The sequence below is a fragment of the Emys orbicularis genome, chromosome 3 (genome assembly GCF_028017835.1).
Source record: "Emys orbicularis isolate rEmyOrb1 chromosome 3, rEmyOrb1.hap1, whole genome shotgun sequence".
Taxonomy (NCBI): Eukaryota; Metazoa; Chordata; order Testudines; family Emydidae; genus Emys; species Emys orbicularis.
This window is the reverse complement of record NC_088685.1, coordinates 182,848,643-182,871,354: the sequence shown is the minus strand read 5'-3', so window position 1 is coordinate 182,871,354 and position 22,712 is coordinate 182,848,643. Positions and strand designations below refer to the sequence as shown.

The window sequence follows — 22,712 nt, the reverse complement described above, 5'->3', positions numbered from 1 at the left end:
GCTCTAGGCACCAGCAAAGCAAGCACGTGCTTGGGGCAGCCCATTTGCAGCGGCGGCAGGGATCCAGCATAGGAGCTGAGAACCAACAGGGGGTCCTGGGAGCTGTAGTTCCTTGGTTAGCTCCCTGCCTATAGAGCCAGCCTTGGAGCAGGGAAAGAACTACATTTCCCAGCATTCCCTTGGCCACTACCAACAGGAAAGAGGGGGAGGGAGTGAGGAAGCTGAGACCTCATGCTGTAGCCTGCTGTGAATGGAGAGCTGAGCTGTGAGTAGGGATTCCATATTTTAACATTCAAAAAATAGGACACTCCACGGGGAGGGAGGGTAGCCCCACCCTGCCCCCATCCACTCCCTCTGACTGCCCCCCACAGAAACTCCAACCCATCCAACCCCCCTGCTCCCTGTCCCCTGATCACCCCCTCCCAGGACCCCTTCCCCAACTGCCCCCCAGGACTCCACCCCCTATCTAAGCCCCACTGGTCCTTGTATCCAACTTCCCCCTTCCTGAGACCCCCCCGAACTTCCCCTCTAGGACCCCACCCTCTACCTGTCCCCTGACAAACCCCTGGGACTCCCATGCCTATCCAACTGCTGCCTGTCCCCTAACTGCCCCCCCAAACTCCTGACCCATCTAACCCCCCCTTCTCCCGGCCCCTGACTGCCCCCCCGAACCTCCGCCCCATCCAACCCCCCCTGCTCCCTGTCCCTTGACTGCCCACCCCCCTCCCCCGGAACTCCCTACCCCTTCTGCAACCCCCCAACCCCCTTACTGTGCCACTCAGACGAGCGTGTCTGGCTTCGTGCAGCGCCAGACACACTGCTGCATACATGCTGCTGTGCTCTCCTGCGGAGCCACAGGCTCCCCCCCCCCCAGCACCTGCCTTCCAGATTTGAACACCTCAAAATTCAGGAGTGCTCAAGCTCAGTTTGGGCAGCTGTTACTTCATTTCTCCCAAATCAAATATACTGATCCACTGTAACTTGCTGTAGAAAAAGTAGGATAACATTGAGCAAGAAATGTTTCTCAGTGGTTATTAGGACTGGAATTGCTATTTTCAACAGCCATTGCCTTTTGTTTGTTTGTTTGTTTAAAAGGAAGACAGTAATATTGCATTGGCAAATTCCCCATAGAAAGAAAGAGTGGAACAAAAGAATAATAAAGGCACCTCAACTTTTCCTCATTTATGGAGGACAGTCTTATAATATGCATCCAGATATCCTCCAATCACACAAGCTGAAAATTGTTCCACTTTACTGCAGTTCTGTAACCATATGGGAACCAATCCTGTCTGTGTTCTGTGCACATCTAAAATTCCTGCTGAATGACCTGCCGTGGGAGCGAGTTACCAGTGACGCAGGGCTGGGGCGGAAGGAGGGTGCAGGTGGGTGGGGGTGAGCCCAGGGCTGGGGCGGCAGGAGGTGTGTGTGTGTGTGGGGGTAGGGGGAACCCAGAGCTGGGGCAGCAGGGTGTGTGTGTGGGAGAGCCCAGGGCTGGGGTGGCAGGGGGGTGCGGGTGGGGGAGGTGAGAGCCCAGGGCTGGGGAGGCAGGGGGGTGCGGGTGGTGGGGGAGAGCCCAGGGCTGGGGCGGCAGGGGGGTGCGGCGAGGAGCCCAGGGCTGGGACAGGGGGCAGCCAAAAATTGTTTTGCTTGGGGCGGCAAAAAACCTAGAGCCAGCCCTGCCCCTGATCCAGTTAACTGAGGAAACCTCCCAGATCTTTCTCTGCTCCCTCCTGGAAGGCTCAATCTGGTCCTATGCTTTCCATAGTAAAGTCATGTGGTGAACATGTTCTGGGTTTCAGACTTCAATATATTTTGCTGGGTGTGTGCAGCGATGCAGGGGCAGAAGTCAGGTTGGTGACTGATTCTTAATGATGAATTTCCAGATTTTCACATATTTAGTTGTTCTTAAAATGGCAGCATTCTTTATACATGTGTTGTTGTTTAAGGGAGATCTACAAACAACTCCACCTCACTGATGGCATTTTTTTTGGCCTGGTGCCATTTACGGCTTTAGCATCCAACCAATCTACACTGCTTTCAGTTGCAAAGGTGGGGAACAGCCCCAAAAAGGAGAAGCAGAGTAAAAACTAAAGAAAGAAAGAAATCAGTGCAGGGAGTTTAAAATGCTTCCTCTCCAGCAACCAGACAGTCTTCCTCGCTCACATTTTCACAATCCAGCCTTAAACAACATACACTGAGGGCAACAGTCTGAAGAGCTGTGCATAAGTTTGGGATCGTAATGAGAGTCCTCCTCCCATGATTTCTGAGCCACTATAGCTGCAGGGGAAAGCCCTCCAGCAGGCCACATCTCCAGCTGGGCAACTAGCCCTTCCCTTACTCTGTGCTCCTTACACTAGCTACCCAAATAACCTGTAATTCCATTGGTTTTCTGCTGCTTCATTTGGGATTGTTTTTCACTCCCTTTTTTAAGAGACATAATAAAAAAGACTTTAAGCTACTGGTGGTGGTGGATGGGAGGAATGTCCCAGCAGCCAAGCACCCCAGAGGGCCAAGGACAAGATCTCTGGGAGTGAAACAGTTCCAACTTTGTGGGTGGGCTTATCGTCTGCCTGGCATGCCAGCAGCTCCCTTCTGCCCTTTTCGTGCATCTTCCTCCACCTCTTTTCCTGGCTCCCCTCCTGCACAGGGAAGGGAGCTGGCGTGGTTGCTTTCCCCTCACTCCGCAGGCGTGAGTCTGAGGCTGGCAGATCTCAGCTTCTTCCCTCCTCGTCCTGCTGCATTTCCCTTCTAGGAGGACGTGGTGGGCGGTATTGGACCGTAGCTCCTATTAGAGTTAATACGGGAGGGTCAGGGGACATGGTGAGCAGCTGAAAACTTCAAACCAAACCAACTCTGCGCTGCCCCGCCCCGCCCCTCTTCACCCCCCCCGCCCCCTTCCTTGGAAGTTCGAGCTGCGCTGCCTGCATCAGCAGCCGGGCTGGCAGGAGGAGCAGCAGCAGCCCCTGCCCCCCCTGTGCTCCCAGCCCGCTCTGCCCCCCCGCCAGCCATGGGCTTTGACCTGGATCGCTTGGCCGAGCCCGTGGAGCCGGATCTCAAGTGCAAACTGTGCAGCAAGGTGCTGGAGGAGCCGCTGTCCACGCCGTGCGGGCCCGTCTTCTGCGCCGGCTGCCTGCTGGCCTGGGCGGTGCGGCGGCGCCTGTGCCCCCTGCAGGGCCAGCCCATCTCGGCCAAGGAGCTGCGCCAGGTGCTGCCGCTCAGGAGCCTCAGCCAGAAGCTGGAGCTCAAGTGCGACTCCAGCCCGCGGGGCTGCGGCCGGCCCGTGCGGCTCCACCCGCTGGCCGCCCACGTGGAGCTGTGCGACTCCAGCCCGGCCCGGTGCCGCCACAAGGGCTGCCCGCCCGGAGGTGCTCAGCCTGAAGGACGTGGACGCGCACCTGCGGGAGAGCTGCGAGCACCGCCCGGCCGGCATCTGCCAGCAGGGCTGCGGCTTGGTGCTCCTGCAGCGGGACCGGGCGGGGGCACTGCTGCCTGCGGGCGCCGCGCAGCCAGAACAGCAGCTTGCCAGGCCAGAGGGCCAGCCTGGAGCAGGAGCTGAAGCGACAGGCCCTGAAGTGGAGCCAGAGGGAGAAGTCGCTGCTGGCTCAGCTCGCGGCGCTGCAGAGCGAGGTGCAGCTCGCGGCGCTTAGGTACCAGGTGAAGTTCAACCAGTGCATGAGCCACATCCGCAGCATCCCCAGGAACCTGGCCGGCAGCCACCCCTGCAAGGTGAGTGAAGGAGTGAGCGGGCTGGGGGCCGCAGGAGCCCAGCCTGGCGGGCTCTGAAGTGAGCCGCCCCCTTCCCCTCAGCCCGCTGTTTGGTGTGGTGTGGTGTGACCCGGCTGCCTGTCTTTACACTGGGATCTCCTCTATGCCAAGGCTGCTCCTTGGAGGGTGCCTAGCAGACAGGGACGCTGGAACAATTTGCATAGTGGGGGCACTGAGAGCCATTGAACCAAACTGTCAACCCTGTATGTGATGGAAGCCACTTCAAGCCATGGGGTGCGGGAGCACCCCTAGTTCCAGCCCCTATGCTATCAGCTCATGGGTGATACTGCCAACGACCCTATCGACTTGGGACCAGATTCTCTGCAAGCCAAACTCTGCTGCAGTCAGCAGACCTACCCGAGCAGAGACTGGACCCTTTGTGGCATTTATTGCATCCCTACTTATGTGGTCGCTTTTGGCAAATACAAATCGAGCTGACACACACTGTAGCCTCTGCCCACCACACTGTAACTGGACCTGGGATTGCATTTTCAGCCCCTGCAGTTTGGTGCGGTCCCCTAGAAAACCCCCAAAGGCAGAGAGGCAGTCAGTTAACACATGGCAGGTTAGTGCCACTCTCAGCAACCTAAAATCTAGCTCTCTCTTGTTGTGCCGATGCTTGAAAAGTCCGGAAACAGTTAAAGTGATGTAAATCAAACTTTTACATTTCAGCCCCCCCATTCATTCAGCCTGGAAAACTCGTCATCTTTCAAGAGCTGTGAAAGCAGATTCTTTCGGGCTCTCTCATTTTCTTTAATAGTGCAAACGAAGAGCCTAAAATGCAGTCATAAATTACGTGAGTCTTTTTAGGTTACGTGTTTCATGTCTCCTTTTGTAGTTTAAGAATCTGGCGGCTCTAGGGGTTGCACACCAGCAGCCTCTGGTAGTTCCCAGTGACTCCGTTTGGATGAGGATCTCATGTCAGGTTTGTCTGGAGTGAGAGGGAAACACAAGTGAGAGGAAAGGGCTTCAACTTCGCTGACAATAAACAAATTTGAATGCAAATCTTCCGGGGCAGGGTGTCCAGATCAGACCACAATTCATCCAGCTGGGTGTGACCTTATTAATGCTGGTACTGTGTTTTCTTTAGATGGGGTTCCAGTTTCAGATAAACATGGAGCTAACAGATATTTTTGTCTTATAATTACATTATTAAGAAGTAGCTTGGGAAACAGTTTGTTGTTTAAAAACATTAGAATAGTTTATAGTTTAGGAACAGTTCTGCAGGGACACAGAAATGTCTTTAGTTTTGGAGAAGGGCATAATGATTGGCAGTTTTGACATTAGAGACCAGCGCTGCTGCTTCAGCCCTTTGCCAAGTCAGATGGCATTGCTTATTGAATTGCCTGCTTTTGATTGAATAAACAGACACATTTTACTGGTGAGATGGCTTAACATGCTAAAGGGTTTGTTCTGTAAAGCTTTAATTCCTGTCTGAAGGATTGCTGTGCAGAGTCTGACATTGTTGGTTGCAACCATGGTGAGAAGTGATTTAATAGAACTTAAGCGCCACTCAAGAGACTTTTCTTCCAAAATCTTTATTGACTCTTTTGAAGCAAAATCCAGAGGAAAAGATTTGCGTAGTCTGGCCGGCTTCTGAACTAGTAGGATATGCTGAACTTCAAACTGCTATAAAAGAGACTCACATTTGGGGCACTGATTCAAGTTCTCAGAATTTTTATGTCCAGGATTAAGATGATAAATTCAAGGCTTATTGGAAATAAAATACTTAGTGTTTTAGAAACTTGAATACTTAATCTTTTTTTTTTTTTTTTTTGCTACTTCCTCCTGGTGGCTAATCCATGGGGTTGGGGTGTTGGCTTTAGAAGATATGCTCATATATCGGCTTCACCTCTGGGAAGATATGACGAGAGGGAATGAAGAGAGCCAGCAATGATTGCAGTGAAGTGCCCAGTACGCAAGAAAAATAGTAATATGTGGGGAGGAGGTGAGAAAGAACAGGATTTTAAAAAGGACATTTTAAAAGGAAGTTGGCACATTGACATGAAGGCAGTCCTCTTGTGTAATGATTCTATAGCTATCATTTCTTGTCACTACCAGTAGGTGCTGATGTATGTACTGCCTCAGAGAAATATGTTACAGAAGACAAGGAAAATTCATATAACGCTCATTTGGAAGAAAAACCATCAATAAAGTAAAAAATGTTCCTCATTAATTTAAAATGTATCATGCTGTAATATAAAACTTCACTGCCACAGTTAATAAAAATCTGTTTGGATATCAGAGTGCATCTACATTCATTATTATATTCTGAATATTTTAAAATGTACATTTTCTTTACTTGTCAAAATTGCTTAAATTTACCAATGTATAGAGAATGACAAAACACAATCTTACTTTACTCGGTACAGGCTGAATAAAAATTTTCTGTAGGGATTATGTCTCCTGAAATACAACTGCTCTTATATGTGAAAATTCAAAATAAATTAAATTACTATGCTAAAGAAAGGCCTGTGATAATCTTTTTCGTTTTCTTTGTATGGTTTAGAAAATTATTTAACCATTTTTACCTAAGGAAGTAGATTTTTTTTCATATTATTATTATTTTTTAACTTTGGTTTCTTCACTATTTTTTACTCTGTGACTTATAAAATCACATCTAGGATTTTTGTGTGTGTGTTTTCTAGCTTATTTGCTTTACTTTGCTGTGAAGAAAAAAAGAAGAGAAAAAAGGTGTCTCTTTCCCCCCCCGCCCTTTGAATTGCTGTGGAATCTGTGTAGAACCAGCTTGTGGAGCTGGAAATGATAAGAGGCAGAGATCTGGGTGAAATCCTGGCTCCACTGAAATCAATGAGAAAACTCCTATTGACTTCACTAGGGCAGGATTTCACCTCATAAGCTTAATATCTAATGTAATTAGTATATACAGGGATTTGTTTTAAAGGTACATAAACATTTGGGGCCTTATTTCAAGAGGTGCTGAGCACTCCCAGATCCACTAACTTAAAGTTTTGTGTGCTCAGCATCTATGAAAATCAGGTCCTTGGGCTCTTCAAAGTACCTGTTACATTTCAGTGGTATTTGTTTTTTCCATCGTGTAAACTCCTGTGTCATTTATAAGTATGTAGCACCATTTTAAATCAGAGTTTTCCATTCAGCTTGTTTGTGTTGCATTTTCCACAGCGAAAAGCTATAGAACATTGATACAGTCCCTTGAAGTATTCTTTTTCATGTAACATTTTTAAATTAGCATTTCACCCCTTTTTTCTTAGGGAGGAGAATCTAAGCCATTAACCATCATGCTACAAAGAGAAAATGATACTTTGGGATTCAATATTGTAGGAGGACGACCCAATCAGGTAATCTCCCAAGTAAATATAGTTTTTCCTTTTTTTTAAAAAGTACATAGATACTTTTTTAATTATCATGTGGCTATTATTAGTAATAAAAACAAATAGCTGGGGCCAGCTTCTGCTTTCAGTCACACCATGGATCTGTACTAGCTGAAAATGGGTACAGAATTTGGCCTGCAGATTTAAGATCTGTGTTTTTTTTTTTTTTTTTTAAATCATTAGCTTTAACTATTTTTAGGACCCAGTCCTACGAGGCATAGAGTACCCACAACTCTAATGATCGGGTCCATAATACTATTAGAACAAACCTGGGAGCTGTCTGTAGTCTGAATTCATGCGAGTCATCTGTACTTATGCAAGTTGCCCAGTTGAAATCAGTGGGACTATTCAAATGAGTAAATGTTGCAGAATCAAGCACCTGTAATTCTGTGAAAAAATACTTGATTATTTTCATTAAAGGGAAAGATCAAAATCTTATTCTGTAGCTGCACTACCTGCATCATAGTCAAAACAACTGTCTTGCTAGTGTATGCATTCAAATATATATATTTATATTCCACCTTCTTGTATCTTAAATCAGTCTTCTAGCATTAATAACTAGCTTAGATTTGGAAAGACATTTTTTAAAAAAAATCCTAAAATATGAATACCTGTTTGCTTATATAATAATGTATTAAATGGTAAAGAAACTCGCTAAACTGAAAAAATTGATAGTTAATTAAAAATGTTTCATAGTGTTTAGTCAGTTACTATGTACTGATCAAAGGGTTGGGTTTTTTTTGTTTGTTTTTTTGAAGTTGTAAAGCTGTAACCTGCTACTGCTCTTTTAGCAACAAAATATTGGGGGCAGGGAGTGTGTATGCTTGGTTTGCATGTCTTCTCCTTCTTTTCTAAAGCTATATTTAGTGATGCCAAGGAGTCTGCTCCCATTAGCACCAAAGCCCAAGAAGTACAGGGCCTGCTCTGCAGAATTTCACTGCTAGGTCTTGTGGGTAAATATGAAGTTCTGCAGGTGTCATATGCATTTTATAAAGAGTTCCAAAGTATGAGCTTGTAAGATTTCTTAAGGGAAAGGATGAAAGTCCAGGACTCTAGAAGACATGCATATTCTAATACTTACATTGCAATGTATAACACCTTTTCATAGTCCTGGTAAATGAAATCCATAAAATCTTTATTTTGGATTGCAATGTGACTTCTTCTACAATTTAGGGCTGTGGAAGAACTTGGATTTTTGCATGAAGAAAGCAACTCTGTGTTTGTTTGATTTCCTGGGTTTTCTTGGGATTTCATTTTTTGAACTTCTAGATCACTGAAGTATTTACGTGCACATAACATATATTGAACATTTTTTAAATAGTAACATATTGAGGGTCTAGTTTCAATCTGTGAATGAAACCTTAAATTTTTCTAGAAAGTTCAAAGGGAAGTGATGAAAACAATCAAGGTTCTTATTATGCCTATTAAGAAAAAATAAGTAAGTTATAGCACTGTCTGTAACGGGGAGGTTATTGCTGATTGGGGAAAGGATGTGATTTTTGTGCAGAAGCAACTGCCATTGATTATTGAAGAGATGGAAGTTGGTGGAGTTGTGAATTGTTAGGTGGAAACTTCTAGAAGGTGGGCAGGGCATCATATAACTTGGGTCTGTATAAAGCTGGCTACTTCATATTACTTTTCAGTCTTCAGTATTGAACTTAGTTTTTTCCCCTCTCATTCTAACTATAGTATATGTGAATACTACAAATAGGTGATTTGTGTTAGTGGCTACCAAATATCAATGTGAGACAGAACTGACCCAACATGCCTGAAGCTGAAGAAAATCCTAGGAAACAGGGATTGAATGGACTACAATAATTAAAATAGATCAGCGTTTCCCAACCAGTGTGCCACGGCACGAACAGGTGTGCCACAGAATTTTGGAAAAGTCACTTGTGCGGAGAAAAAAAAAATCTCATTTATTTTAATTTGCATTTTGTGCTATTGCTCTTCGGATGTATGCATGTGAGACAGACATTACACATGCTACGCTCAAATGACCTTGCTTTGCTCTTTGTGGTGTCACATGGTAGCTGTGTTTTCTTATCAACTGTTAAGTAACAGTGCTGAATTTTGATTTGAAGACTTGTAAATGGACGAATATTTGAAGAAAAGAGAATCTAGCACCTCCACATGAAGCTGAACATGAACATAAGAAAGTCAAAATGGTGAGCCAACGCTACGGTGAGAATTATTTGCAATTTGGATTTTCATTTACAGCTGAACCATCTTGCTGTCTTTGACAGTGTTGTGTGTGGGGGGAGAAACTCTCAAGCCATGCAGTCGTGCCAAGTGATGACACCTTACAAGCAAACATCCGTCCCTTGTCAACAAGGGAAAATATTTTTTTGAGCGTTTGAAGGATCAAACTGAAAAACAAGTGCAAATGATGAAAGACTGTAGCAGTTTCTGATAAACCACTGGAAGCAAGCTACTTCGCTACTTGTAGCGAAGGTGAAAAAGCCGTTCTACAGTTGTAGAAATACTAATTTTACCAGCATGCAAAGAACTGATGACAGTAACGTTAGGTGAAAATGCAGTCAATGAAATCGCAAAAGTTCCCCTTTCAGATAATATGATAAGTCGCCACATTGATGATCTCAGCTGACATTGAGACTGTGCTCGGAGAAAAATCAAATCAAGTGGAAAATTTGCATTGTGGCTTGCTGACTCAACAGATATCAGTAATCACACTGAACTCTTGGCTAATGTCAGGTATGTTGATGGAGATAGTATAAAAGAAAATTTTTTATTTTGCAGACAACTGCCAGGTCACACGACTGGAGAGGAAATCTTCAGGGTGACAATGACCTGCCTTGAGGAGGGAGAATTGCACTGGAAAAATTGTCTTAGTGTTTGCACAGACGGAACTGCCTCCATGACTGGAAAGACAAGAGGTTTGTAAGCAAGGTCAAAGAACAAAATCCAGATGTGCTGGTGACGCACTGTTTCCTGCACTATGAAGCTGTCGTGGCCAAAAAACTGCCAGAAAAACTTTCCTCAGTGTTAGATGGAGCAGTAAAGATCGTGAACTTAATAAAATCACAGTCCTTAAAATGTTGCCTTTTCTCGTTGTTGTGTGAGGAAATGGGAGCAGAACACCAGAATTTATTTTTTCACATAGAAATACGCTGGCTTTTCCATGGAAAAGTTTTCTCATGTTTGTATGAGCTCAGAGAGGAGTTAAAAATAGCTTTGGAGGAATCCACACACATGGACCTAATCGCTGATGTGGCACGGGATGCAAAACTTGCCTACTTGGCTGATATATTCTACCACCTCAATGAACTGAACAGGAAAATGCAAGGTAGAAATGAGGCTCTTGTCTCTTGCATGGATAAACTTGCATGAGTTTAGATCTAAGTTAGCCCTCTGATGTGAAAAAAGTAGCAAAAGGCACAATAGAAATGTTCACCCTGGAAAGCACAGCAGATCCCATTGGCAGTATTTTGGTCAATGCCTTTTCTGAGCATTTGAAAAGTCTGGAAGAAAAATTCAGCCTATATTTTCCTTCAACCTAAAGAGAAGATTTCGACTAGGTCTGGGATCCTTGAATTTCCTCTGCAATGGAAAGTGCTAAGAATCTTACAATAATGACCCAAGAGCAACTTGCTGAATTAAGGATGGACCCCTCTTTTAAAATTAAGTTTGGCAATATGCCTGTGGACTCATTCTGGTTGACATTGGCAGATGAATACACGGTAATCTCCATTTTGTTGCCATTTTCAACAACGTACCTGTGCAAGTTAAGTTTTTTCAAGCCTGAATTACATAAAAAACAAGCAAAGAGAGCATATGAGATCAGTGGAGCAAGAGCTCCGAGTTGCACTGTCAACATTTCCTGCCGGGATTAAGAGATTCTGCATATCAAGGCTAGCTCAAATTTATAATGAAAAGTAAGTTTTGTTATGATGATTTTAGCGTGGGGCTGTGGTGCGCCACAGAAATCTTTTATTGAAGTAAGTGTGCCTTAAGACTGGAAAAGGTTGGGAAACACTGAACAAATACTATTCTCTAATATAAAAATGTAAACATTGTGTCAAGAATTGTTGAGTAATAAGATAGAAAGGGTGTGTGCTCATCTCAAAGTGCAGGAAATCATTTTTTTCCCCCCAGGTTATTCAAGGAAAATGTGCATTGCATGAAACTTGGTTTAATGAAGTGAAACAGAATGCTGATTGGTCCTGCAAGCAACAGATTTTTGAGGACAAAATTATGTTCTACTTACAGAATTGCAAGCTTTTCCTTTTGGATAACCTGTGCCTTTCTGTGTCTGAGGGATAACTATACTTACATTTTATGTGTGTTGTGTTTCATAAAACAGTTGAAAGTTTTTTCACTGTTTTTTTTTTCTTCCTTCCCTCACCTGAAAAAACAAAACCAAACCCATAACAACCTCGTTAGGATTTATCTTAGCAGAAAAGAAGTTATTTCAGAGGGCTATGTGTGGGTTGTATGTTTTTTAAAGGAGAAGATGATGTGGTATGCTAATAAGACTCTATAAGTGAGAACTTCACTCCTGCTCTGGACTTTTGAGGCTGCGGGCTCCTGGTTCTGGTGGTGGGAGAATTCTTCTGTTGCCGGCACTGTGGAGACAGCCTCAGGCTGTCCTCCATGGACCCCATCACAAGCCCTGCCGTAGGAGTTTACTGGGGGCAGCAGGAGCGTGTCAGATACTGGGTTTCTGGGCAGCCCTGCAGCTCTTGTGCAGCCCAAGGAGGCTCTGGTAACTTAGGTCCCCAGCGCTGGCTAAATTATGCCTGGGGGAAGGGTGGGTGGGGGTGGGGGTGGGGGTGTGTCCAGCCATCCTGAGAGCAGCTCAGGATTGGGAGGGCATAAAGGTAGTTTAAAGCCATTTTAGCCCCCTCCTGCCATCTTGGACTGCAAGTTCTTTGCTTCCCCTTTTAGAACCGAAGCACAAACTCTCGCCCCATGAATGCTGAATCCAGGTGGCAAAGACTGCCAAAGGATTCTGTATGTCATGTACCTATGTTGTCTATTTAGGCTGTACCAGATTCATCCCCTTACTCTCATCAGATAGTACCTTACTTTATAAAAAGTCATTGAATAAGGTGCAATTTTATATGAGTAAAAGTATATTTATATTAGTAAAGTTATATTTTTCGTATCTGAAGGGGACCCTCAGTAGAAGTCTATTTGTTTACATTAGACCATTTTGAAACATTTTTGGACCTCTTTTTAGGATGTGAGGCATGAAAAATCGAGGGGGTAGGCAGCAGGTGTTGATTTACCAGCACTTAATTTAGAGCAATACTGTCGACTTGAAATCTAGTCGGAATGAAAGCTCTTCAGGACAGTAACTGTATATTTGTACGGCACGTAGCACAGTGGAGTGAAATCTTGATTGTGGTTTTGCTGTAAGAAAGACCCACACAAAGGACCCAATCCTGCGAACACTTATGTACATGAATAGTCCCATTGGTCAGGGCCTAACTGACAACATACAAAGTACTGTAAAAAAGCTACAAAATAAAACAAACTGGGAAAATAGTCTTTCAGACATTTTTGTTGTTTGTAACATTAAATAATAGGGCTGTCAAGCGATTAAAAAATGTGATTAATCGTAAAATTAATTTTTTTAGTCATGATTAATCGCTTGATTAATTGCACTGTTAAACAATAATAGAATACCATTTATTTAAATATTTTGGATGTTTTCTATATTTTCAAATATATTGATTTCAATTACAACACAGAATACAAAGTGTACAGTGCTCACTTTTTATTTTTGATTACAAATATTTGCACTATAAAAAAGCAAAAGAAATAGTATTTTTCAATTCACCTAATACAAGTACTGTAGTGCAGTCTCTTTACCATGCAAGTTGAACTTATGAATGTAGAATTATATAAAAAAAAACTGCATTCAAAATTAAAACAATGTAAGATTTTAGAGCCTGCATGTCCACTGAGTCCTACTTCTTGTTCAGCCAATCGTTCAAACAAACACATTTGTTTACATTTGTAGGAGATAATGCTGCCTGCATCTTGTTTACAATGTCACCTGAAAGTGAGAACAGGCGTTCTTATGGCACTGTTGTAGCCGGCATTGCAAGATATTTATGTGCCAGATGCGCTAAAGATTCATACAGTAACTCCTCACTTACAGTCATCCCGGTTAACGTTGTTTCGTTGTTCCTTTGCTGATCAATTAGAGAAAATGCTCGTTTAAAGTTGCACAATGCTCCCTTATAACGTTGTTTGGCAGCCAACTGCTTTGTTTACTGCTTGCAGAAAGAGCAGCGCATTGGAGCTAGTTGGTGGGGCCTTGGAACCAAGGTGGACCATCAGCCTTCCATCAACTCCCCACTCCCTTAAGTTCCCTGTGTGGCAGCCGCCCAGCAGGCTATCAATTGCCCGGCAGTCAGGGCGGGCTCCAGGCACCAGTTTGCCAAGCAGGTGCTTGGGGCGGCCAGTCTGGAGAGGGGCGGCACGTCCAGCTATTCGGCGGCAATTCGGCGGACGGTCCTGTGACGTTGTGCAGCCTATATGGTTTTATAAAAACTTGATAATAAGTCAATATAATGTAACTGGGATAGTTTTAGAGAAAATACGGTAATAAGTGAATGTAACGTAACTGGGATATGCTTCATGCAAAAGGTCTCTTGTAAGGTATCATTACAAAGCTTATAATCTACTGAGTATGATCATCTGATATGTATAAATGCACCACTCTTGTATCTAAAACTAGAACTATAAAATGTAACTCTGAGGGCCTATTGTAATTATGTAAAGTGTGGGCCATTAATGATGGTTTGGAATCTTGATGACTCCCATTGTCTGCAGATGGCTGTTTACCTGTGAGTCTCCCTGTATATGTGTGTGCTGGCAAGTGAGTAATGAAGTCTTGCAGTGACATGTGATCATGTCACCTGAACTGGAATCCATCTTTAACCTGGTGCTTTTCCAATGGGGGGGGGGTGGAAACCCAGAGGGACAAAGGGTTCCCGCCTTATGCAAAAGATATATAAAGGGGTGGAACAGAAGAGAGAGGAGAGGAGCCATCATGAAGAATCCCCTAGCTACCACCTGAGCTGGAACAAGAGCTGTACCAGGGGAAAGAATTGTGCCCAGGCCCGGAAGGTGTCCAGTCTGAGAAAAACTTACTGAAGCATCTCTGAGGGTGAGATTATCTGTATTCAGCTTGATTAGACATAGATTTGCGCATTTTATTTGATTTTGCTTGGTGACTTACTTTGTTCTATCTGTTACTACTTGGAACCACTTAAATCCTACTGTCTGTATTTAATAAAATCACTTTTTATTTAGTAATTTACTCAGAGTATGTATTAATACCTGGGGGAGCAAACAACTGTGCATATCTCTCTATCAGTGTTATAGAGGGCGAACAATTTATGAGTTTGCCCTGCATAAACTTTATGCAGGGTAAAACGGATTTATCTGGGTTTAGACCCCATTGGGAGTTGGGCATCTGAGTGCTAAAGACAAGCACACTACTGAGAGCTGTTTTCAGGTAAACTTGCAGCTTTGGGACAAGTGATTCAGACCCTGAGTCTTTGTTAGAGCAGACTGGAGTGTCTGGCTCAGCAAGACAGGGTGCTGGAGTCCTGAGCTGGCAGGGAAAACAGAAGCAGGGGTAGTCTTTGCACATCAGGTGGCAGCTCCCAAGGGGGTTTCTGTGATCCAACCCGTCACAGGTCCCTCACTCCCGCTTGGAGCGAAGGACCTCCCGCCGAATTGCCACCGCAGATCGCGATCGAGACCAGAGGAGTCCCCTAAGTGCCCTCTGCGAGCCTCTCCTGTCCCAGAGGGCCTCACCCAGTTGCCAGTGGCCTAGTGTCTGGGTCACCCGAACCACCACCTAGAGAGAACGGGAGGATTCAGTCAGCAGGGGCTGCTGATCTGCCCCATTCACCAGTGCTGCCATCCTGTGGCTTCAGCATTAGTGTCTGGGATGACTTGGGGCAAGATCTTGACCTCCCCGCAACCCACTTCACTGCGGCCAGAATCCCTCCTGCCCGCCCCTGCTAGAGGCCCCTCCCTGCCCAACCTGGGTGGGGGTGGGAGGAAAGGGTTCTGAGAACTTGAGCTGTGGTTTGGAGGTGGATCAGCTGTCAAGCGCACTGAGGGGGAGGTGGCAGGAGCTCACCCTTCAAGGAGGGGGTTTGGCACTGGAGGTTACTAGAAAGGACAACAAGACTCCATTCTGGGGATCAGGAGGTGAATCCATCCCTCAGTGGTGGGCAGGTGCTGGGTGGAAATGCTGCTGGTCACAGGTGCTCTTAATTCCCCCTGATTCCTCGGGGCGTTTGAGTCTCTGACAGGTTCTCGTTCCCTTGCAGCACGGCCAAAGTGATGCAGCAGCTCCGCATCATCCGGCACTTGCGCCAGGTGCCTGAGGCACTGCAGGGACTGTGCCTCTGAGGCCACCAGCAAGTCCCGCTCCCTGCTGCAGGTACTGCTCTGGCTCATTGTAAATGGGGAGCTAGTGGAAGGGGAAATGGAGCCCCCTGGCACTCACTAAATGGGAAAGTGGTGGATTCACCATCTCTTGATGTCATTGAATGAAGACTAGATGCCTTTCTGGAATGTGTGTGCCCAAAAAGTAACTGTTGTACTATACAGGAAGCCGGTGATCATGTAGGGGGTTAGATTAGATGCTCTAAAGGTCTCTTCTGGCCATAATAAAGTCTACTAGTTTTGGAAAAACTGAGGCTATGTCTACACTACAAAATTAGGTCGAATTTATAGAAGCCGGTTTTATAGAAACCGGTTGTATGCAGCCGATTGTGTGTGTCCCCACATAAAATGCTCTAAGTGCATGAAGTCGGCGGACCGCGTCCACAGTACCGAGGCTAGCGTCGACTTCCGGCGCATTGCACTATGGGTACCTATCCCACAGTTCCCGCAGTCTCTGGCGCCCATTGGAATTATGGGTTGAGATCGCAATGCCCGAATGATGCAAAACAGTGCCGCGGGGGGTTCTGGGTACATTGCGTCAGGCCCCTCCCCCTCCGTCACAGCAACGGCAGACAATAGATTCGCGCCTTTTTACCTGGGTTACCTGTGCAGACAACATACCACGCCAAGCATGGAGCCCGCTCCGCTCAGCTCACCGTCACCATATGTCTTCCGGGTGCCGGCAGACGTGGGACTGCATTGCTACACAGCAGCAGCAGCTAACTGCCTTTTGGCGGTAGACGGTGCAGCATGACTGGTAGCCTTCATCGGCGATCGGGATGCTGGTAGCTGTGGGGCTGGCAGCCGTAGGGCTGCATTGCACCAGCCCCTTGCCTTTTGGCAGTAGATGGTTTATTACGACTGGTAACCGTCCTCGTCGGACAATCATGGATATCAGTCATAGTATATTATTTTCTGCCAAGTATTGTCTGCTGAGCACCCAGAAGAGGCCGAGGGTGATCTGGGTGCTGGCAGACATATGGCTGGCACACGTGGGGCTACATTGCTACACAGCAGCAACCCCTTGCCTTTAACCGTCCTCGTCGGACAATGATGGCTATCAGTCGTAGTATACTATTTTCTGCCAAGTATTGTCTGCTAAGCACCCAGAAAAGGCCGAGGGCGATCTGGGTGCTGGCAGACATGTGGCTGGCACACGTAGGGCTACATTGCTACACAGCAGCAACCCCTTGCCTTTTGGCAATAAATAGTATATTATGATTGGTATCCGTCATCATCATACTGGTAAGCGCCCAGTATTTGCTGCCAAGCAAAAATGCTGAGGGCTATCAGTCATGCTGCACTGTCGTCTTAAGATGTAAAAAATAGATTTGTTCTGTATTCATTTCCTTACACCCTCCCTCCGTCAAATCAACGGCCCGCTAAACCCAGGCTTAGGAGTTCAATCTCTGGGGCGGGGTGCATTCTGTGTGACAGTTGTTTGTATTTCTCCCTGATGCACAGCCACCTTTCTTGATTTTAATTCCCTGTACCTGTACGCCATGTCGTCACTCGCCCCTCCCTCCCTCCCTCCCTGCCTCCCTCCTTCCCCTGGTCTTTCAGATACTAGTTTCGCGCCTTTTTTCAGACCAGACGCCATAGCTATCACTGGGATCATGGAGCCCGCTCAGATCACCGCGGCAATTATGAGCACTATGAACACCACGCGCATTGTCCTGGAGTATATGCAGAGCCAGGACATGCCAAAGCAAAACCGGGACCAGCCGAGGAGGAGGCGATTGCAGCGCGGCGACGACAGTGATGAGGAAATGGACATGGACCTAGACCTCTCACAAGGCACAGGCCCCAGCAATGTGGAAATCATGGTGTTACTGGGGCAGGTTCATGCCGTGGAACGCCGATTCTGGGCCCGGGAAACAAGCACAGACTGGTGGGACCGCATCGTGTTGCAGGTCTGGGACGATGCCCAGTGGCTGCGAAACTTTCGCATGCGTAAGGGCACTTTCATGGAACTTTGTGACTTGCTTTCCCCTGCCCTGAAGCGCCAGAATACCAGGATGAGAGCAGCCCTCACAGTTGAGAAGCGAGTGGCGATAGCCCTGTGGAAGCTTGCAACGCCAGACAGCTACCGGTCAGTCGGGAATCAATTTGGAGTGGGCAAATCTACTGTGGGGGCTGCTGTGATCCAAGTTGCCAGGGCAATGAGAGACCTGGTGATATCAAGGGTAGTGACTCTGGGAAACGTGCAGGACATAGTGGATGGCTTTGCTGCAATGGGATTCCCAAACTGTGGTGGGGCGATAGACGGAACCCATATCCCTATCTTGGCACCGGCGCACCAAGCCACCGAGTACATAAACCGCAAGGGGTACTTTTCAATGCTGCTGCAAGCTCTGGTGGATCACAAGGGACGTTTCACCGACATCAACGTGGGCTGGCCGGGAAGGGTACATGATGCTCGCGTCTTCAGGCACTCTGTTCTGTTTCGAAAGCTGGAGGAAGGGACTTTCTTCCCGGACCAGAAAATAACCGTTGGGGATGTTGAAATGCCTATCGTGATCCTTGGGGACCCAGCCTACCCCTTAATGCCATGGCTCATGAAGCCGTACACAGGCAGCCTGGACAGGAGTCAGGACCTGTTCAACTACAGGCTGAGCAAGTGCCGAATGGTGGTGGAATGTGCATTTGGGCGTTTAAAAGCGCGCTGGCGCAGCTTACTGACTCGCTCAGACCTTAGCGAAAAGAATATCCCCATTGTTATTGCTGCTTGCTGTGCGCTCCACAATATCTGTGAGAGTAAGGGGGAGACATTTATGGCGGGGTGGGAGGTAGAGGCAAATCGCCTGGCCGCTGATTACGCGCAGCCAGACACCAGGTCGGTTAGAGCAGCACAGCAGGGCGCGGTGCGCATCAGAGAAGCTTTGAAAACTAGTTTTGTGACTGGCCAGGCTACGGTGTGAAACTTGTTTGTTTCTCCTTGATGAAATCTCCGCCCCCCCACCCACCCGGTTAACTCTACTTCCCTGTAAACCAAGCACCCCACCCTCCCCTACCCTCCCCCCTTCAAGCACCACTTGCAGAGGCAATAAAGTCATTGTTACTTCACATTCATGCATTCTTTATTAATTCAGCACACAACTAGGGGGATAATTGCAAAGGTAGCCCGGGATGGGTGGGGGAGGAGGGAAGGAAAAGGACACACTGCACTTTAAAACTTTAAAACTTATTGCTCTGGAAATCATCTAGGCTGGAGTGACTGGGTGGCCGGAGGCCCCCCCACCATGTTCTTGGGCGTCTGGGTGAGGAGGCAATGGGACTTGGGGAGGAGGGCTGTTGGTTACAGAGGGGCTGTAGCGGCGGTCTCTGCTCCTGCTGCCTTTCCTGCAGCTCAACCATACGCAGGAGCATATCAGTTTGATGCTCCAGCAGCCGGAGCATCGACTCTTGCTTTCTGTTTACAAGCTGACGCCACTTCTCCTCTTCAGCCCGCAATTCAGCACGCAACCTCTGCTCTTCAGCCCGCGATTCAGCCCACCACCTCTCCTCTCGCTCATATTGGGCTTTTCTAAAATCAGTCATTGACTGCCTCCACGCATTCTGCTGTGCTCTGTCAGCATGGGAGGCAGTCTGTAGTTCTGTAAACATTTCATCACGCGTCCTTCGCTTCCGTTTTCGAATATTCACTAGCCTCTGTGAAGGAGAAACATTTGCAGCTGGTGGAGGAGAAGGGAGAGGTGGTTAAAAAAGATACATTTTAGAGAACAATGGGTACACTCTTTCACGTTAGATTTTGCTGTTCACATCACACAGCACATGTGCTTTCGTTACAAGGTCGCATTTTTCCTCTTATATTGAGAGCCTGCAGGTTTGGTGTGAGAGATCACTCACGCAGTGCCAGGCCACAGATTTCAGCTTGCAGGCAGCCATGGTAAGACACAGTCTTTTGGCTTTTTTAACCTTGTTAACAAGTGGGGATGGTTTAAAACAATACTGCTCTCATTAACCATACCAAGCACCCGTTGGGTTGGCCATTTAAAATGGGTTTGCAATGTAAAAGGAGGGGCTGCGGTTTCAGGTTTAACATGCAGCACAAACCCAACTAACTCCCCTCCCCCACACACCCAATTCTCTGGGATGGTCACTTCACCCCTCCCCCCCACCGCGTGGTTAACAGCGGGGAATATTTCTGTTCAGCAGAGCAGGAAGGGGCACCTCTGAATGTCCCCTTAATAAAATCGCCCCATTTCAACCAGATGACCGTGAATGATATCACTCTCCTGAGGATAACAAAGAGCGATAAGGAATGGATGTTGTCTGCATGCCAGCAAACACCGGGACCATACGCTGCCATGCTTTGTTATGCAATGATTCCAGACTACGTGCTACTGGCCTGGCGTGGTAAAGTGTCCTACCATGGCGGACGGGATAAGGCAGCCCTCCCCAGAAACCTTTTGCAAAGGCTTTGGGAGTACATGAAGGAGAGCTTTCTGGAGATGTCCCTGGAGGATTTCCGCTCCATCCCCATACACGTTAACAGACTTTTCCAGTAGCTGTACTGGCCGCGATTGCCAGGGCAAATTAATCATTAATCATTAAACACGCTTGCTTTTAAACCATGTGTAATATTTACAAAGGTACACTCACCAGAGGTCCCCTGTGTGCCCACAGGGTCTTGGGTGAGTTCGGGGGTTACTGGTTCCAGGTCCAGGGTGATAAACATATCCTGGCTGTTGGGGAAACCGGTTTCTCTGCTTCCTTGCTGCTGTGAGCTATCTATGTTCTCTCCATCCTCATCTTCCTCGTCCGCCGAACCCGCTTCCCTGTGTCTTTCTCCAGTGAGGGACTCATAGCACACGGTTGGGGTAGTGGTGGCTGCACCCCCTAGAATGGCATGCAGCTCCGCGTAGAAGCGGCATGTTTGCGGCTCAGCCCCGGACCTTCCGTTTGCTTCTCTGGATTTGTGGTAGGCTTGCCTTAGCTCCTTAATTTTCACGCGGCACTGCTGTGCGTCCCTGTTATGGCCTCTGTCCTTCATGGCCTTGGAGACCTTTTCTAATATTTTGCCATTTCTTTTACTGCTTCGGAGTTCGGCCAGCACTGATTCATCTCCCCAGACGGCGAGCAGATCCCGTACCTCCCGTTCGGTCCAGGCTGGAGCTCTTTTGCGATCCTGGGACTCCATCACGGTTACCTGTGCTGATGAGCTCTGCATGGTCACCTGTGCTCTCCACGCTGGGCAAACAGGAAATGAAATTCAAACGTTCGCGGGGCTTTTCCTGTCTACCTGGCCAGGGCATCTGAGTTGAGAGTGCTGTCCAGAGCGGTCACAATGAAGCACTGTGGGATAGCTCCCGGAGGCCAATAACGTCGAATTCCGTCCACACTAACCCAATTCTGACCCCCTAAGGCCGATTTTATCGCTAATCCCCTCGTCGGAGGTGGTGTAAAGAAACCGGTTTAAAGGGCCCTTTAAGTCGAAAGAAAGGGCTTCGTCGTGTAAACGTGTCCAGGCTTAATTCGATTTAACGCGGCTAAAGTCGACCTAAACTCGTAGTGTAGACCAGGCCTGAGTGTAGCATTGGGAGCAGCCTCTTATGTTTTACTGTCTAGCCGGCTTGCTTCCTAGAATGAACACGCATTGAGTGGGGTGATCCACAGAGAGTAGCTCAAACCTTCAAAGTGTCTGGCCAGCAGCAGGACATTAGCACTTCTGGGGAGGGGTGTGTGTGGCAGTGACATCACAAAGGCCTTTTGCAGGACCTCAGCCTATTGGTCAAAGGTGGTGGGGAGGTGGTGACCTCACAGAGAAATGCTGACATCAGCCAGGCAGGATAGGGGCGCAGGGCCAGGGAAACCTCAGAGACCCTTGTGGCTTTGCTTCAGCAAGTCTCCTTCTCGAGGTCTCTCTTTGAGGACTGAGAGTGTATTAGGGTTCATGTACGTGAGTGCGAGGAGGAGCCTCTTTTGAGCTTTCTCCTTTCCTTTTATTGATTTTACTAGAAAACAGACATACCTGTTTAGAAGGTAAGAGTCTCCGAGAGGTTTGGAACCTGTTCAGTCTGATCCACCTGGTGGCAGCTGAATTCCAGGCATGGAAAACAGTAGTTTAAGGTGGCAGAATTTTATAGCCCACCTGGGATTTTGTCCCATACAATCACTGGGGACATTAGGGTTTGTCCTTTTCGTTTTACCTTTTCCTCCATCCCTCCTTCCTTTCTCTTCATCTCTTCCTTCTTTTGTCCTTTCTCCTGTTCCCCTCACACCACCAGGAGGGTTGAGGCGGGCTGGCTCCAACTGGCTGTAGCGTGTGCTGCTGCAGGGGCTGTGGGTTAGGAATGTTCCTCTTGGGGAGGCAGAGGCAGAGCAGAGAATGAGCTTGGCTGGAGTCAAGTTCTTCTTGTCCTGGTTAAGTGGTGACTGGGCTTTTAAGGGGACCATGCTGACCCTCCACACACACACCCTGTCGGGTGCTGCAGGGAGGTGAAGGAGGAAACGGTTGGCACAGAGATGAAGCAGACTGAAGTAGGGACAAACACAAGGGTGGTGCAGTCCATGGTGGGTTCCTGTGCACTGCCCTGAAGGGAGTATAGAGCATGGGCATGGGGAAGGCCAAAATTCACATCCAGGTAGATCATCAACTTACTCCTCTGTCCCAAGGGCCAGGAAGGCCTCTGGTTTTTGCTGTCTTTGGTAGCTGGAGCTGCTCTGATTTGGGGGTGGGGTGGGCACAGGTGGGAACAGGCCATAGGATTTAATCAAGTGTCAGGGGGAGACTCCCCCTCTGCGGGAGATTATGTTGCTCCTCTGTGGGGAATCCCTTCCTTGCAGATGCTGGACTCTGCCAGGAAGCCCAGCTCCCATCCCTAGCAGCTTGGCTGTTCCCTACCTGCTGTGCACCAGGCCCTCTGCAGAGAGCTGCTCTGGGCAAGGACTGCAGAGCCAGCTGTCATCCTGGCAGGTGTAGCCCCAGGTTCCATAACCCTGACCCATGGTCTCCCTCCGCTGGCAGGCTCTGAAAAAGGCCTGCCCAGAGACATGGATGCCATGCTGAAGAGCTTGCTGACAGCAACCCCGAGCACAGACAATCTCCAGCACATCTTGGAGGTGAGCATAATGGTCAGGGGGAGCAGGAATTTTACCTTAGCCCTGGGGAGGCCTGGAAATGAGAGACTGGATGAGCCACGTTTCCAT

General features: G+C 47.4%; 1 pseudogene; it reads left to right on the top strand.

Moving 5' to 3' along the window:
* Positions 1-3,007: 3,007 nt before the first annotated feature.
* Positions 3,008-22,572, top strand: LOC135876304 (E3 ubiquitin-protein ligase PDZRN3-B-like; annotated as a pseudogene).
* The last annotated feature ends 140 nt before the right edge of the window (positions 22,573-22,712 follow it).